Consider the following 15,665-nt stretch of genomic DNA (forward strand, 5'->3'; position numbering starts at 1 on the left):
CAACTTGAGCAAATAGGGTATGCCTAGGTTTGTGTGTTGGCCAAGTGGTTAGGGCACTCAACTTGTAATCTGACGGTCGCGGATTCGAATCCTTGTCACACCGAAACTTGCTCACCCTTTCAGTAGTGGAGGGCGTTATAATTTTACGGTTAATCCCACTATTTATTGGTATAAGAATAGCCCAAGAGTTGGCGGTGGATGGTGATGACTAGCTCCCTTTCCTCTATTTTTACACTACAAAATTAGGGACGGCTAGCTCAGATAGCCCTCGAGTAGCTTTGTGCGAAATTCAAACCAAACATAATCGTTGAACATGTAATTATTTGTGGAAAAACAAGCACATGCAGTCTATTTAAATTATAGTTTAACGAATTTATCTGAATAGTGTTTCAACCACCGATTTAAAGTATGAAAGTATTGGAAGCTGAAGCAGTAATGTGTTCTTGTAGAGAAATGTTTCTTTGGTTCGCACCAATGAGATTAATGAAAACATCAGTACACGTGCGGTTGATTGGGATTTCTTCAAATAAGCTGATGCCTTTTTCGGAAGAAACAGTTTCTCATAAAGTTCCGTCATTGTTTACTAAATACTTCAAAATATGAGCCAGGGTTGCACGGAGATCAAATTATGTAGTAAGTCTTCTTTCATTAGTTTTTAGGTTTTTCATAATTAGTGAATGTTTTTTAGGGACAGTACAAAAGACAAACAATTTTCTTTCTTTAATCTTGCCCAGAAGAGTTCTTATTTTGACAAACCTTATACCATTATTCCATTATTCATGGAAATATTTCGTTTTCTTAAAGCACCATAACAATGATATATTCCTTTCACAGAGATACATCGAAATCAAATATCTCGTCTTTACAATTTTAAATTGATTGAATGCGATTAGTTTATGATATCTAGACTCTCGAGAAATTGGTTTATAGATAGTTAGTTTCATCAAAATACAAATTCTAACATTTTCGAAGTAAGTTTATATTAACTTTTAGATTAACTTGGTTAACATTTATAAATAACTGGCCCAGCATGGCCTGGTGGGTAGGGAGCTCGACTTGTAATTTGAGGGTAGCGGGTTGGAATCCCCGTCACACTAACATGCTCACCCTTTCAGCCATGGGGGCGTTATAATGTTTCGATCAATCCCACTATTTGTTAGTAAAAGGGTAGCCCAAAAGTTGTAGGTGGGTGGTGATGACTAGTTCCCTTCCCTCTTGCTTTACACTGCTAAATTCGGGACGGATAGCACAGATAGCCCTCGTGTAGCTTTGCGTGAAATTCAAACCAAACCAAATTTAGATCGATTGATAAGATTTTCACGTCACGATTTTAAGCATTATAAAATGTAACCACACTTCAACTGAAACGATACATTTATTTATAAAGTACATTTTATAAAATTCTGTACGTGATGGGTTGAAAACAAAATAAAGGATATTTTCAGATTCGGTATACAGGAATTACTTTTGAACTTGTAGATATTTCAATACAGTAAAACCATTTGAAACTCATTACATCTGTTTACCCCCCACCCCCCTTTATAACGTCGAATGAAACGTGCTACATGAAGGAGTCTAAACTATCACTCGACTCTTCTAGTACTTCATTGTGAATATACTAAGTACTACTGCTCTAGATTCCAGTAGACTTTTGCGATATTGTTGTGTAATTTTTGACCAAATTATATTAAACAGAAGTCCATAATTGTGTCAATATAGTTTTCGATACCTTTCATTCCTTAAATTCTAGGCTAATTTAGGATTTCTAGTTATTGCTATAACTACTTAAAAACGCTACAAGCATTTGTCAAGTTTGTTTGTTTATTTTGAATTTCGCGCAAAGCTACACGAGGGCTATCTGTCCCTAATTCAATAGTGTAAGATTAGACGGAAGACAGATAGTAATCACCACCTTGGGCTACTCTTTTACCAGAGAGAAATGGGATTGACCGATGCATTATAGCGGCTGAAAGGGCGAGCATGTTTGGTGTGATGGGGATTTGAGCCCGAGATCCTCAGATTACGAGTCGAGTGCCTTAACCACATGGCCATGCCCGAGCATTGTGAAAAGTTAGATTTATATTAGTGAACATATGTTAAGGTATCCAAAGGTAAAATCATATCCATTATAATAAGAGGTAAGATGCAGTGTTAAGTTTGAGGCAACTAGATATAGTTCAAGTAAACGATAACTTATTGCGGAGGACTCCAGAAACTGGATTTAACTAGTCTGTATAAAAATGGATCTTTAAAGCTTTAAAATTTTACTTTTTATGAAGCATCATTATTATCGTGTTTGTATTCTTCTTGCACTTTAGTTCAAATCGATATTGATGAATTTCGCAGCGCCATCTCGATGTTAAACTGCTTCCAAACAAATATTAAAATATTGGAATTTTAAATGCAAAGGCACCCAAAGATTAAGGACATCTTGTGGAGCCCAGTAATACGACCGAATACTTATAACTCTAATAGTCTGTTATTAATGCTCTTGGTGAGCAGACACAGATAGTCCGTTTTGAAGTTTTCTGATAAAAAAGAACAACAAAAAAAAACGTAGAGTGAAATTCTCGATAATTGCAGCAACTAAATTAAAATATACATCACGCAATTTATCATTCTCAAAAGTATAGTTGTTAGTACCAACGTTTTTTTATTTCAGTTTCTTTTTTAGTTTGATTATTTTTGAAATTCTCGAATTTCTAATAACGCTTGTTAGTAATTGTTTACATTTTGTTCTGTTTAGTACTAGAGAAATATGATACTTTCTACAGAGTGTTTCCCCAAAGTAAAGTTGTAAATATTTCGATATGCATAAGATAAACATTCCCTTCCCTTTTTACTTATTAGAAATCAATTTGTAGAGTCAATTAGCTTGCTCAAAATTTGGATATTTCATTAAAATGTTGTTCGAAAACGTATTTGAATTGATATCCACTAAATTTATATAGCCCAGTTATCGGTAGTTTCATTGTATTAATTTTCAAGAGGTAATTTCTATAAAATGATAACTAACGTCAACCTATCCTGATTCTTGTTATTTTTAGAAAGAAACAAAGGCGAATGTTTTTACCAATAAGAAGGACATCCAAAATAGTAATGCCTCAAATAAAATAACAAACAAAATCACGAGTCTTGAAGGATCACATACAAAATATTTTATACCAATACAGCCTCATAAATATCAACTAATTAACCCATATATATCACAAACTCTATTAACTGAAAAGAAGAAGGTACCTTCACATTGTAGACGTTACAACAAATTTAAGAAATATAAATCAATAAGACCACCTTACTTCAAAGAACTGCGGGATTTGTTTCACGAAAGGAAATCATCAGAATCAAAGTGTTCCGAGGAATAGAGTAGATAGAAAAATTGAGAAACGTAAGCTCCTGAAACATATTTAGATCCACAAGAAGGTTTTGACTTGTGTTTAACTGAATTAGAAAACCAGGTGCAAAACACCAATAGAAGAACTTCTATGATCGGACAATTTTCGTCACTAATAAGAGAGAGTGGAGCTCGATTTATGTTTCCTTGTCCCGAATTTTCACAAACTACACATCAATAAAAGATTTAAAATAAAATCTATGTAAATAGAAAATAAAAAGTTATAGAGTATTTAAAAATTGCCTGTTTTATCGCGTTAAAAATCCACGTTTGTTTCAAAGAAAATGATTATTTATTACAGAAGCTTTATAAATTATAATTTCACTGTCGACACAACACAAAAATTGGGGAAAGAATGATTTCAAATTAGTTATTAATATTTTTTGGATATATACAAAACTGTTTAGTTTAAGAGTTATTATTCAATTTATTTGGTGAGTTAATATTTAATGATTTAAAAAAAAATCATAGCAAGAGTGTTGAAAGTGATTATTTAAGTTTGGTTGTATAACATGGCAAACAAACAAACTTACCACGTTATACAATCAAACTTAAATAATCACTTTCAACACTCTTGCTATGGTTTTTTGATAGCCCTCGAATAGCTTTGTGCTAGCCGTCCCTAATTTAGTAGTGTAAGACTAGAGGGAAGGCAGCTAAGCTGGTCATCACCACCCACCGCCAATTCTTGGGCTACTCCTTTACCAACGAATAGTGGGATTGACCGTACATTATAACGCCCCCACGACTGAAAAGGCGAGCATGTTTGGCGCGACGGAGTACTAATAATACTGTGAGTAAAAGTAAGTACTGTGAGAAAAATAGTTTATATTGTCAATTATATTCTAAAGTAATTGAATCCGCCTAAGTGGATATTTGAAAATAAAGATTAATTATTTAGAGTTTTGGATACAACTGGGATATTTCATGGTGTAAATAATTTTTTGTACATACGTTTGTCTCATTTTGAAGAGATTATTATTTAAAACAAAAAACTGGTATTTGACTAGAAACAGGAGTCTACCAAAGGTTACATGGGGTATAACAGACAAATGGGTAAAGAAATGTTATATTTGTTATAAAATATGTAAAGTTGCGAAAGAATGGAAGTCCATTACTAACAAGCAACAGCAGAAATCTTAGTATAAAGCTGCTATAACAACTTCTTTCGATGGTGTTGTTAAGAAACTAGAAAAGTTTGACTGTCAACATAGATGCTGCTGCCAAAAGAAACAGAATCAATAAAAGACGCCAGATTTACTATGAGAAGGAAGTTCCATTTCCATGGTTAATCAGTACACGACTAACAATCGACTTAAGTTAACAAATGGATCAACAGTGCCAATAGTGATTGGAGCATGTTACAAATATTCAGAAGTACCAAGAAATCACAAGCCAGTGAGTGAAGAATATGTTGGGGACAAAAGAGTGAAGTGCCTACAAGAAATTGTTTGCAGTAGTGAGAACCAGTCTACTATATTATGACCAAATGAGAGGCAAACTACACACGTGAGTATGTGTGTGTACTTATTGATGGGACAATGAGAAAGTGTCCCCTAAGAAAATAAAGATAAATGGACTATATTATATGGGAGACCTGGAGACAACAGTATAAAACATCCATATTTTACGAAATTGTTTAAAACATACCAGCTAGTAGAAACTCAGATACCAGATCGAAAGAAAATTGATGAACAATTGGTGGTCACCACTAGTGGTCAAGAAAAGAAGAGCAAGAAAGACATCAAGACCTTACAAGTGTCAAAAAGGGGACATCCCGAATGTAGGTTTGTAGGAACTGAAGGAATCATAAAAGAAAGTCCCTCCATTGCAGAAACTTTGGGACAATGCCAGGGAAAAAATTTAACAGAAGACAAAGGAGACGGTACCAACAGAATAGAGAAACAAAAGGGAGTGCTATATCAGACCTATCAAAGACTATATGTATGAAAAACATACATATATAAACGAAGAAGCATTGGCAGTCACCAATAGAACTCAAGAAAATAAGAGCAAACATAACACGAAGATCTTACAAAGGTCAAAAGGTGATATCACGAATGTAGGTTTGCAGGAATTGAAGGAAGCGTAAAAGAAACATTTTTCACTGCACAACCTTTGTGACAATATATGGGAAAAAATCGAGCAGAAGACAAAGGGGTAAAGCACTTATAGAGCAGAGAATTAGAAGGAATTGCTGTACCAAATCAATCAAACAGAGAAATTATACTGGGGAAGTGTAGCAAATCATAACAACAGAATACAGGACTCAACTGATCAAACAAATTCACGAGTTGACTGTGCAAGGACACCTAAGAGCAAAGAAGATAGCAGATAGATCCACTAGTTATTGCCTTTGCCCAGGAATCATCAGAGATGTGAGCAAATCTTGCTGGCCATGTACTATCTGCCAAAGGACAATACCAGGAGGGAGGGTGGTTGAGGTGTTACTAGGGGAGATTTATTGATTAAAGATTAATTAATAATGTGATTAATATATGGTGAAGTGCAAATTCTTAATTAATATCTAAGTAATACTTTATTTAATTAAATATTAATAAATTAATCAACTGATGGAGATATATGTGATGTGCAAAATTAAATTAATTAATATATAAGTTGGAGTAATAACCAAATTTAATATCAATTTTTTTTTTTAAATACTTAGTATGAAAACCCATGTTTTTCCAAAAACGAGGATGTTATCAGGCAGCATAATATGATGATGTCACTAATGTCAGAGGGCGAGCTGCTAGAAGTGATGCCATCACCACAAGACGAAGTGTCAACATTGATCTTTTCATATTATAACACTAGATTTATAGTTTTCGCTTTTAGAGTCACTTTAAAAGTATCTTCTGTTTGAAAACAACAACATACTATGATTTTAGTAAATGTAGTTTTACTCTATCGTAAAATAAGACTTCAGATATATGGCATATTTTACATTTTTAAATACGTTATTTTTTTTACCTATATACAACTCCACTATGTTTTATGCAGGTATATGTTAATATGTGTCACTTAAACAATGACTCAATGGCTTTCACTTCTGTATTTCTGTGGACTTATAATGCTAGAAAATAAGTTTAGGTAAGCGTGATGGGCAGCCACAGATAGCCCATTGTGTATTTGTGTAGCTAACTTTAAACAAAAATAAACAAACAGTTCTACATTTAATTTGCATGGCATAGTTTTGCATTTATAACGTTTTATAGGTATAGCACTTATCGATAACAAATTAGTTTACATTTCTATAATTAATATATTGTATAACATATATTTGTAATAAACACAAAAATAAATCCGAACAAAAATCAAAGACTCTGCACCAATTAAAAGGATCCCCAGGATACAGGCTATAATGTGATATATAAACTGTACTCTAGATTTTGAAGGTGACTGATGACGTAGAACCTACATTGTGGTTGGAAACACTGACTGATGACGTAGAAACCACATTGTGGTTGGAAACACTGACTGTCAGTTTTAACCTCCACTCGCCAGTCTCAGATGAAGAAATTCAAGAGCAATAAAATAATCAAAATCAATTGAAATTGAGAGAGCGAGATGTGGGTGTTCGAGCACATAACGTCCCACATCTATATCACCCTTTACCACCAGCAAACAATTGTGGGAAAGTGACTGCTCTCCAAAGTAAAGAAGAAGAAATCAAAATAATAACATATCACCACTTGGGGGTAAGTAAGGTAAACTTACCTCCTGAAATTGGCATCCAGCCCCAGATATGAAGGTAAGGAACTAATTAGTAGCCTAGGAGACAAATAATACAAGAGTGAAGGAACACAACCAGTTATTCAAAATAACTAATATAACTCTGAACCACCATCCACTGTATTGTTTGTTTGTTTTGGATTTCGCACAAAGCTACTCGAGGGCTATCTGTGCTAGCCGTACGTAATTTAGCAGTGTAAGACTAGAGGGAAGGCAGCTAGTCATCACCATCTACCGTCAACTCTTGGGCTACTCTTTTTACCAACGAATAGTGGGATTGACCATAACATTATAACGCCCCCACGGCTGGGAGGGCGAGCATGTTTGGTGCTACCGGGATTCGAACCCCCGACCCTCGGATTACGAGTCGAACGCCTCAGCACACTTGCCATGACGGGCTTCCATCTACTGTAACTACCAATTTTCATACTATAATGGAGCGCCACCGCTAGTACTGCGGTAAGTCTGTGCATTTACAAGATTAAAATCAGCGGTTCGTTTCTCCTCGGTGAGCTCAGCAAATAGCCTGATGTAATTTTGCTATAAGAAAAACACACACTAAACAAGCATTTGTAGGTGACAGTGTGTTCATTCGCATAAAAGTAGGTCGAAGTTGTTTAAATGACCTTGTTAATAACTAAAAATACTCATGTTTGTTTGTTTTTTGAATTTCGCACAAAGCTACTCGAGGGCTATCTGTGCTAGCCGTCCCTGATTTAGCAGTGTAATACTAGAGAGAAGACAGCTGGTCATCACCACCCACAGCCATATTGGGCTTCTCTTTTACCAACGAATAGTGGAATTGACCGTCACATTATAAGGCCTCCACGGCTGAAAGGGCGAGCACGTTTGGCGCGACGGAAAAATACTTATGAGAAAGTTTCAGTGAAATTTCCTTAAACCTTACTTCTTTATATTTATATAACACATTCTTATATTCATCAAATAATATTTTTAATAATTTTATTTAGAGGTTCTTTATTTAATTCATTAAATATTAATTTTTGCATCAATAATTCAACATTAATAATAAAATGGAATTTTTACAAAATAATTCTAATTGTGAAGTTAAAATGCATATAACAGAAGAATAGGGTACACGACTATTGAAAAAGATAAACCATATATTTCAAAAGAAATATATATTTTCATTAAAATATTTTAGATTGATATAATTATCAATTATTTTGATTTCTAAATCTAAATAATGTGCCTCTACGTTAGATACTGACGTATTTTCAATTTCCAATTCTACTGTACAAATAGTGTTAATAACATCATTTATCTCAGGATTTTTTACACTAATTGAATCATATCTATAAGTTAAACAAAAATGCCTGGATTTAGGTAATGTTCAATAAACATTTTCTCATAAAAATAACTATATAAATTTGCAATAAAAGTAGAATAGTTAGCGTCCAATGAAACTCCTATTACTTGTTTGAATTCCTGGTTATTGAAAAACATATAATTATTATAAATACCGAAACTTAATATATCTTTCATGCTTTTGGAGTTAAAGTTTTTTTCTTCCGATACTATGAAAGAATAACACAATTGTTTAATTAATGAATTTATAATGGAAATTGAAGCTTTTAACAGAATTGTGGAGAACAATGTAGTAAAGTCAATTGTTGGACCATTCTTTACTTGTACAACATAACTTGACCATTCTAACCACTCACTCTTGTATATACTTACAAAAAAAAGCACTTGACCCTTCCAACCCTTTCCGTTGTTTCAATTAACAATAACGTTTTCTACCTAGAAAATGAGAACCAAACGACAGAAAGATTAAAGGTAAACAAAACCATAACGCTATCTTCAAACCTATTTCTAATAATAGAACAATGCATTACAACAATATTTTAAGTGGACAAAGTCAAATCCCCTAGTGATCCAGTGTCATGTCTGCTGAATTAAAACGATGAAATCCAGGTTTCAAAAGTCAAACAAAACAAAGTCAAATAAAACTTAAATGAACGTCGTAGTTGTAATTGGCATAAAATAATGATACATTAAATATATTTTTATTCATAAATACTTTGAGTTAGTAATTGACCATTGTCGAGAAACTTTGTAGATAAGCAAAAAACTACACAACGTGCTCTGACCATTACATGTATCGAAACCTGATTTATAGCGTTGTAAATTCTGCAGACATACACCACTGCGCTGCTAGGGAATGTGTGTCGAAAAACAAGTAACTTTTTTTATATGCACACAGTGAAACTATTAATCATTTTTCCCCATATTTTTTTATGTTTAAAGTATATGATTACTTTTCGATGCTAAATGTATACAATTATTATAGTTTCAATGTTGATGATACAATAGAACTACAGTTCTTTTCAAATCAGACCGTTGATTCCTTGCACCATTCGTTACATTAATTAAACGAGTTAAACTGTATTAAGTTTGGGAACTTGCAACAATCAAATCAATTAATGAATCGGCGCATTGACGTAGCAAGGTAGCTATAGAAGTAATTAAGATAAAGGAGACACTTGATTGGTGCGTTAAGGCCTTTGTGAATCATGACAGGATCTTAGAGTTCCACGGCGAGAGTGAATATTTTATACTAGTTATAAAAACACACAAAAATGAAATATTTGTTTTTGCTAGTCAAGGTCTTCGTATTATTTGCACCAATAGCAACACATTAATGACAATTAGTTAAAGGTTTAAATTGCTCATACTCGGTGATGAAGTGAGTAATTATCTAGTCTTGTGGAAACCAGTCTCTCACGTGAGGTTCTAAAAGTAGTAAATGCTTAGAACTGAATCATGTAATAATGCCAACTGGTTTTGTTGCACTTGGTTGAACAAGGTACAAGAATGACCTTTTAGAATAACGTGGCTGCTGCACGTAACACAATTATATTCCTGTTACACCTTTGTGCAAATTAATTGAAACAAATGGTCATTTTACAATATTTTCAGCATGGCGGCCGGTGTTGGCTCGCTGGACCCGCTGATTTCCTTTAATACTGATTTTTTCACACAGACTGCGTAATTAGCTATGTTTTGCAGTAGGGTCGATCTATTTTTGGGATATATGACGAAATTTTGAGGAATATTACGCCATTCGAAATTGCGTTAGACTTTCTTCAAAAATGAGGCTATTTGTTTTACTGCTAATCAGTCGTCTTTCAACCGTCATACACAATGGACGTGACTCCTAGAAAGCGTACAAAGATTGTGACACTGCACGAGTACACCGGCATGACTTACAAGGAAATCGCGGACGTTGTTGGTGTTAGCCTATCGACCGTCAGCGGTGTAATCCAGGCCAAGGTGAGTACCGGATCTATCAGTTCGAAACGTAAAGAAAGATGTGGCTGAAAAAGGAAAACAACGCCAAGAGATGACGCGTACGTGGTAAGGGAGTGTGTGAAAGATCAAGGGAAAAGAAGTGACGCCATTAAAAGAGATTTTGAGGTCAAAGGAATAAAAATCAGCTCTTCAACGGTTCGTCGTAGGCTTCTTGATGTCGGTCCAAGGGCAAGGAGACCAGTCAAAAAACAACTTCTTATCAACTCAATGACAAAACAATGGTATCAATGGGGTCTGAAATACAAGAACTGGACGCAAGAACAGTGGAGGAAGGTGTTATTCAGTGACGAGACTCATTTCTTCGTACAGGGTCAAAGAAGTCTGCATGTTCACAGATCTCCAGATGAGAAACTTCGAGAATCTCACATCAATCAGTTCGTAAAACATCCCTTCTACATATCGTAGAAGGTATAATGCGAGAACCACAGTACATCGAAGTTTTGCAGAAAATAGTCGTTCCAGAATTGAAAGAGAGATTTCCTGATGGATTTGGCATTTTTCAGCAAGATCTGGCTCCGTACCACACATCGAAACGTGTGAAGAATTTTATGACTACAACGCGAATAAAGGTGCTGGACTGGCCTGAAAACTCTACGGACTTAAATCCTATTGAAGATCTTTGGGCGATTTGTAACGAAAGACTTCGGGCAAAAGACTGTAATACGCAAGATAAGCTAATTGAGATGTTAGTACCGCGATCCAAAAATTAGTAAAGATTGTAGTCAACTCGTGGACTCGATACCAAAGCGGATTAATGATCTTCTGAAACACAAAGGCGGTCAAATCATGTATTAATTTGTAAGTAATTTTTAGATTCTTAGAAATAAAACGCAAAAAATTGAAAAAATCGTAATTTTCCGTCTTGTTTCAATTAATTTGCACAAGAGTGTACATACGTGCAATGTGCAGTCAAGTCCTGGCCTTCTAGTCGACCGAAAACCCATACAAAGGGCTGTTGGACAGTCATTGTGACTGACGTAGTTACAAACATACACGAATGTAATACAAGTATTTTCTTTCGGAGAATGAAATTGTCATGCATATTTGGTTATCTGCTGTCTCTATTGAGGGGAATTTATCCCCTGATTTTAGAAAATCTAAAGATATACTGCTGTGTCATCGCAGGACATTATGAATATTAATACTAGAACCACAAGAGATTCGAGAACAGGAATAATTTTTGATACAGATCAAACAATCCTACCTAAAACAATAGCCCACAGTTATTATTATATATATTTAGGCTAGTACTGAAATATAGCATTAATATATAAACTTTTGTTAATTTGTGAACAACTTGAAATTTAATAACCGTGTTTGTCCTTATGTTTTACAATTTTACTATAAATCAGGATCAGTAGTTAACTGATATGAAAATAAACTTTTGTTGTAAACTGTGAATGTTGCCTCATTTTAACACATTAACTCCATATTTATCATCAACACATATTTCCGAAACTGTAATTATATATAGCAGCCTGTAGCATATAGTAGCCTGCTTGTTTCATGAAAAATGTGATTATTTAGACAGATTCATGCATTAAAATATATTTACTGGTATATGATCTATAAAATATAAATGTAAATGTATCGTAAGGTTACAATTCAAGCGTTGCCCCGTTAAACAATTAGATCTAGATTCTAGGCCTAATGGCCCGACATAACATCATAGTTAGAGCGTTCAATTCGTAATATGAGGGGAATGGACTTGAATCCCCGTCACATCAAACATGTTCGTTCTTTCAGCCGTGGTGGCGTTATAATGTGACGATTAATCCCAATATTCTTTGGTAAAGACTAGCCTAAGAGTTGACGATGGAAGGTAAAACCCAGCTGTCTTCTCTCTTGTCTTAAACTATTAAATTAGATGGCTAGCGTGGATAGCTCTCGTGTAGCTTTGGACGAAATTTCCCCAAACAAACAATAACACTAATATATCTGATAAGCGTTACAAAAAATTTACAAATAAGTAGTTTTTCTTGAAGTATAGAACAATATCTACCCACATTAAATATTTCTAACCAAGTAAAGGTGGTTATATAGAACTCGTGTGTTTAACAGTTTTTGTTCCAGTTCTTTAACTTCGACTGGATTATGAAAACTAATGCGTCTGACTACGTGCACCCAGCCTGTTACAAGGCATCTAAACTTTGTGTGCTTTCAAAATTAAACACTGAAAATTAGGTAACTGAAAATATCTGGGTGTTATGTGACGGGTATATCCATAACTGTTTCTATGTAAAAAAGACTGATGAAACAGCAGCTAAATCTGTGGACAGAGCTGACATTTATCCTGTACTGACAGTTCATTTAAATCTTCAGTGAACAAAATGATTTCCTGCACACAAAAAACGTTACAGAATTCCATTTGCTCCAAAAATAGAAAGTAACTTCCTGGGGTTTAAACCAATCATTGTATCTGCCATTGAAGATGATGAAGGTTATGTTTTCATCCCAGTGTGTGTTTCTCAGAACGATTTATCATAAACAGCTGAATGAATATGGCCGAAATTTGATATACTTTGGGTCAAGATTACAGCCATATCCGTTAACATGGGGATAGATTTTTTAACTATTTTTGCTTTATAACTCAGTCCAAGGTAATCGAATTCTGATGAAACATGAAGGACATGTGTAAAATATTATTCCTCATTGTTTTACCACACTGGTTTAAGTCTGTTGATAACCACGGACATACAAAGGTATTTTCTTATTTTATGAGGGTCGAATTTGATCAATGTGGCAAAACATCTTTCCTAAACTCTCTACAGATGTCGCCACTTCTAACCGGCAAAATTCAAGAGCTATGAAGCATTTAAAATACGAAAATCTGCTAAATCGACTACTGTTGGCTACTAGGGTTGAAAGGTGTACCTTAGTCACCGAAAACTATGTGAAAATCCAAAAGATTTGACGCCGTTTTCGTTACCCCACTTACAAGACAAATTAAAAAGTTTGGATAACGAAGTGAAGAGGTCAGGGAGTAAGCACCTTTCAACTGATCACCCCCCCCCCCTGAAAAACATTCAAACACAATGACATTTAGAAAACCCTTGAAAAAACACGGCTATTCATTAAAACTTCGTAAAATTATCAAGCCATATGTAAGATAGAGTCCTGATTATATAATTTTATATCGCTATCAATTTACCTGTGTAACATTTGAGTTCATTTAACTACTTTAAAAGTAATTATTTAAGGCTGGTAATTTTAGCATGAGTAAACCATTATTAGTACGCATGCGTAAGCTATTATGCATTTAAACACTACTAAACTGTATGGCGCTTTACGTATTTACTTTATAATTAACTCACATAACTCTTCTTAGCCTCCGTCATATACCAGTATTGTTCATAATAATATGGAATGTTTACTTTCCGGTACTCTTTCTTCAAATTTACAAAGAATGGCTAACTAACTTCATTTTAACTTTGTGTGTATTAGAAAATCCTATATGTTATGTAAAAATGCAAAATTCTTTACGATATGGGGCTCACACTGGTCTACTGTTTGTTCGGAATCGAATTGTAAAAATGCAAAATTCTTTACGATATGGAGCTCACACTGGTCTACTGTTTGTTCGGAATCGAATTGTAAAAATGCAAAATTCTTTACGATATGGAGCTCACACTGGTCTACTGTTTGTTCGGAATCGAATTGTAAAAATGCAGCAAAGAACACACGACAACCTAGTCACAGAAAGACAAAAAAAAAGTCACAACGGTAACTTTGCATTTGCAAAATGATTTAATTGGCTGATCAGTCGGTTGCTTAGCGTGCAACTGCAAATCGATATTGAAATTCGATTTTTAGCATTGTTGGTCTGGTAACTTCTTGTTAGATAGAGGGGGGGGGACAAAATGATTCGAACACCACTTGTAATGATGGCACGTTTGATGCTGATTTTAGATATTTTGTGGTGAGAAACACGCTAAGTTAGCATTGGATCAAAGAACTCTAGCTTATCAATGGTCTAAATCTACAATTAACCATCAATAAAATGGTTAGACAATCCGCTTTCTCTATGAATCCAAGTTATAGGCTAGGAATATGTTTATAAATTGAAAACTTAGTAATAGTATATTTAGACTGGTTGTTGTTTTGAATTAAGCACAAAGCTACACCATGGAATATCTGTGCTCTGCCCAAAACGGGTACCGAAACCCGGTTTTTAGCGTTGTAAGTCTGCAGACATACCGCTGAGCCACTGGGGGACATTGAGATTGGAAGAATATAATAATGTTTGTTCTCTAAATTGGTTTTGATGTAAAACTGAAAAATAAAATTCCTACCGAGGCTCGAAAAAATATAATATTGCTTGAACTGTGATATAGAACTGAGAGAAAATATTGCTACTGAGGCCGTAAAGGGATAATAATGTTGGAACTGCTACACAGAAGATTTTTACTGAAAATGGAAAAACATAATATTGTTAAAGCTGAAATGTAAAACTCTTTGGTTTGTTGTGAAATTCGCGCAAAGTAACAAGTGAGCTATCTTTGCTAGCTGTCCCTAATGTAACAGTGGAAGACTAGAGAGAAGGAAGCTAGTTATCACCCTCCACCGTCAACTCTTGGACTACTCTTTTAACAGTGAATAGTGGAATTGACCATCAACGACTGAAAGGGTGAGCATGTTCGGTAAACGGGGATTCGAACACGCAACCTTCAAATTGCGAGTCAAACGCCCTAACATGCCGAGCCATGTGTTGAACTAAAATACAGGAATGGGACTGAGATTGGAAGCATTGTAGTGAAGCACATGAGATGAAAAATAATACATTTATAAATATTACCTGTAATATAAGAATTCTTACGTACAACCAAAGTAAAAAGACACTTCATAAAGAGATCTTAAAGTGACAATAGCTTTAGAGATAGAATCCAAACATATGTCATTACCTAGGCTGCAGAGGAGCCATTAAATCAGACAAGTAAATGTTCAACAATTATTTTTAGGATATGCAGAAAGGACTTGAGGGTGTATGAATAAACTAACAATAGTTGCTTGACAGAAATATATAATATAATTAAAGCAAGAATCTTTGGGTTCACTGAGTTCAACTGCTTTCTATAAGTAACCAGACCTGTTAATGCAGTGCTGGAAAACAATATTGTTATTGTGACTAAATGAGGTTAATTATGTGAGGACTACTGGAAGGTCACGAAGTGTTGCAAAAGCCGCGTAAGATGGTTATGTT

Source organism: Tachypleus tridentatus, chromosome 13 (assembly GCF_004210375.1).
Source record: "Tachypleus tridentatus isolate NWPU-2018 chromosome 13, ASM421037v1, whole genome shotgun sequence".
Classification (NCBI taxonomy): Eukaryota; Metazoa; Arthropoda; class Merostomata; order Xiphosura; family Limulidae; genus Tachypleus; species Tachypleus tridentatus.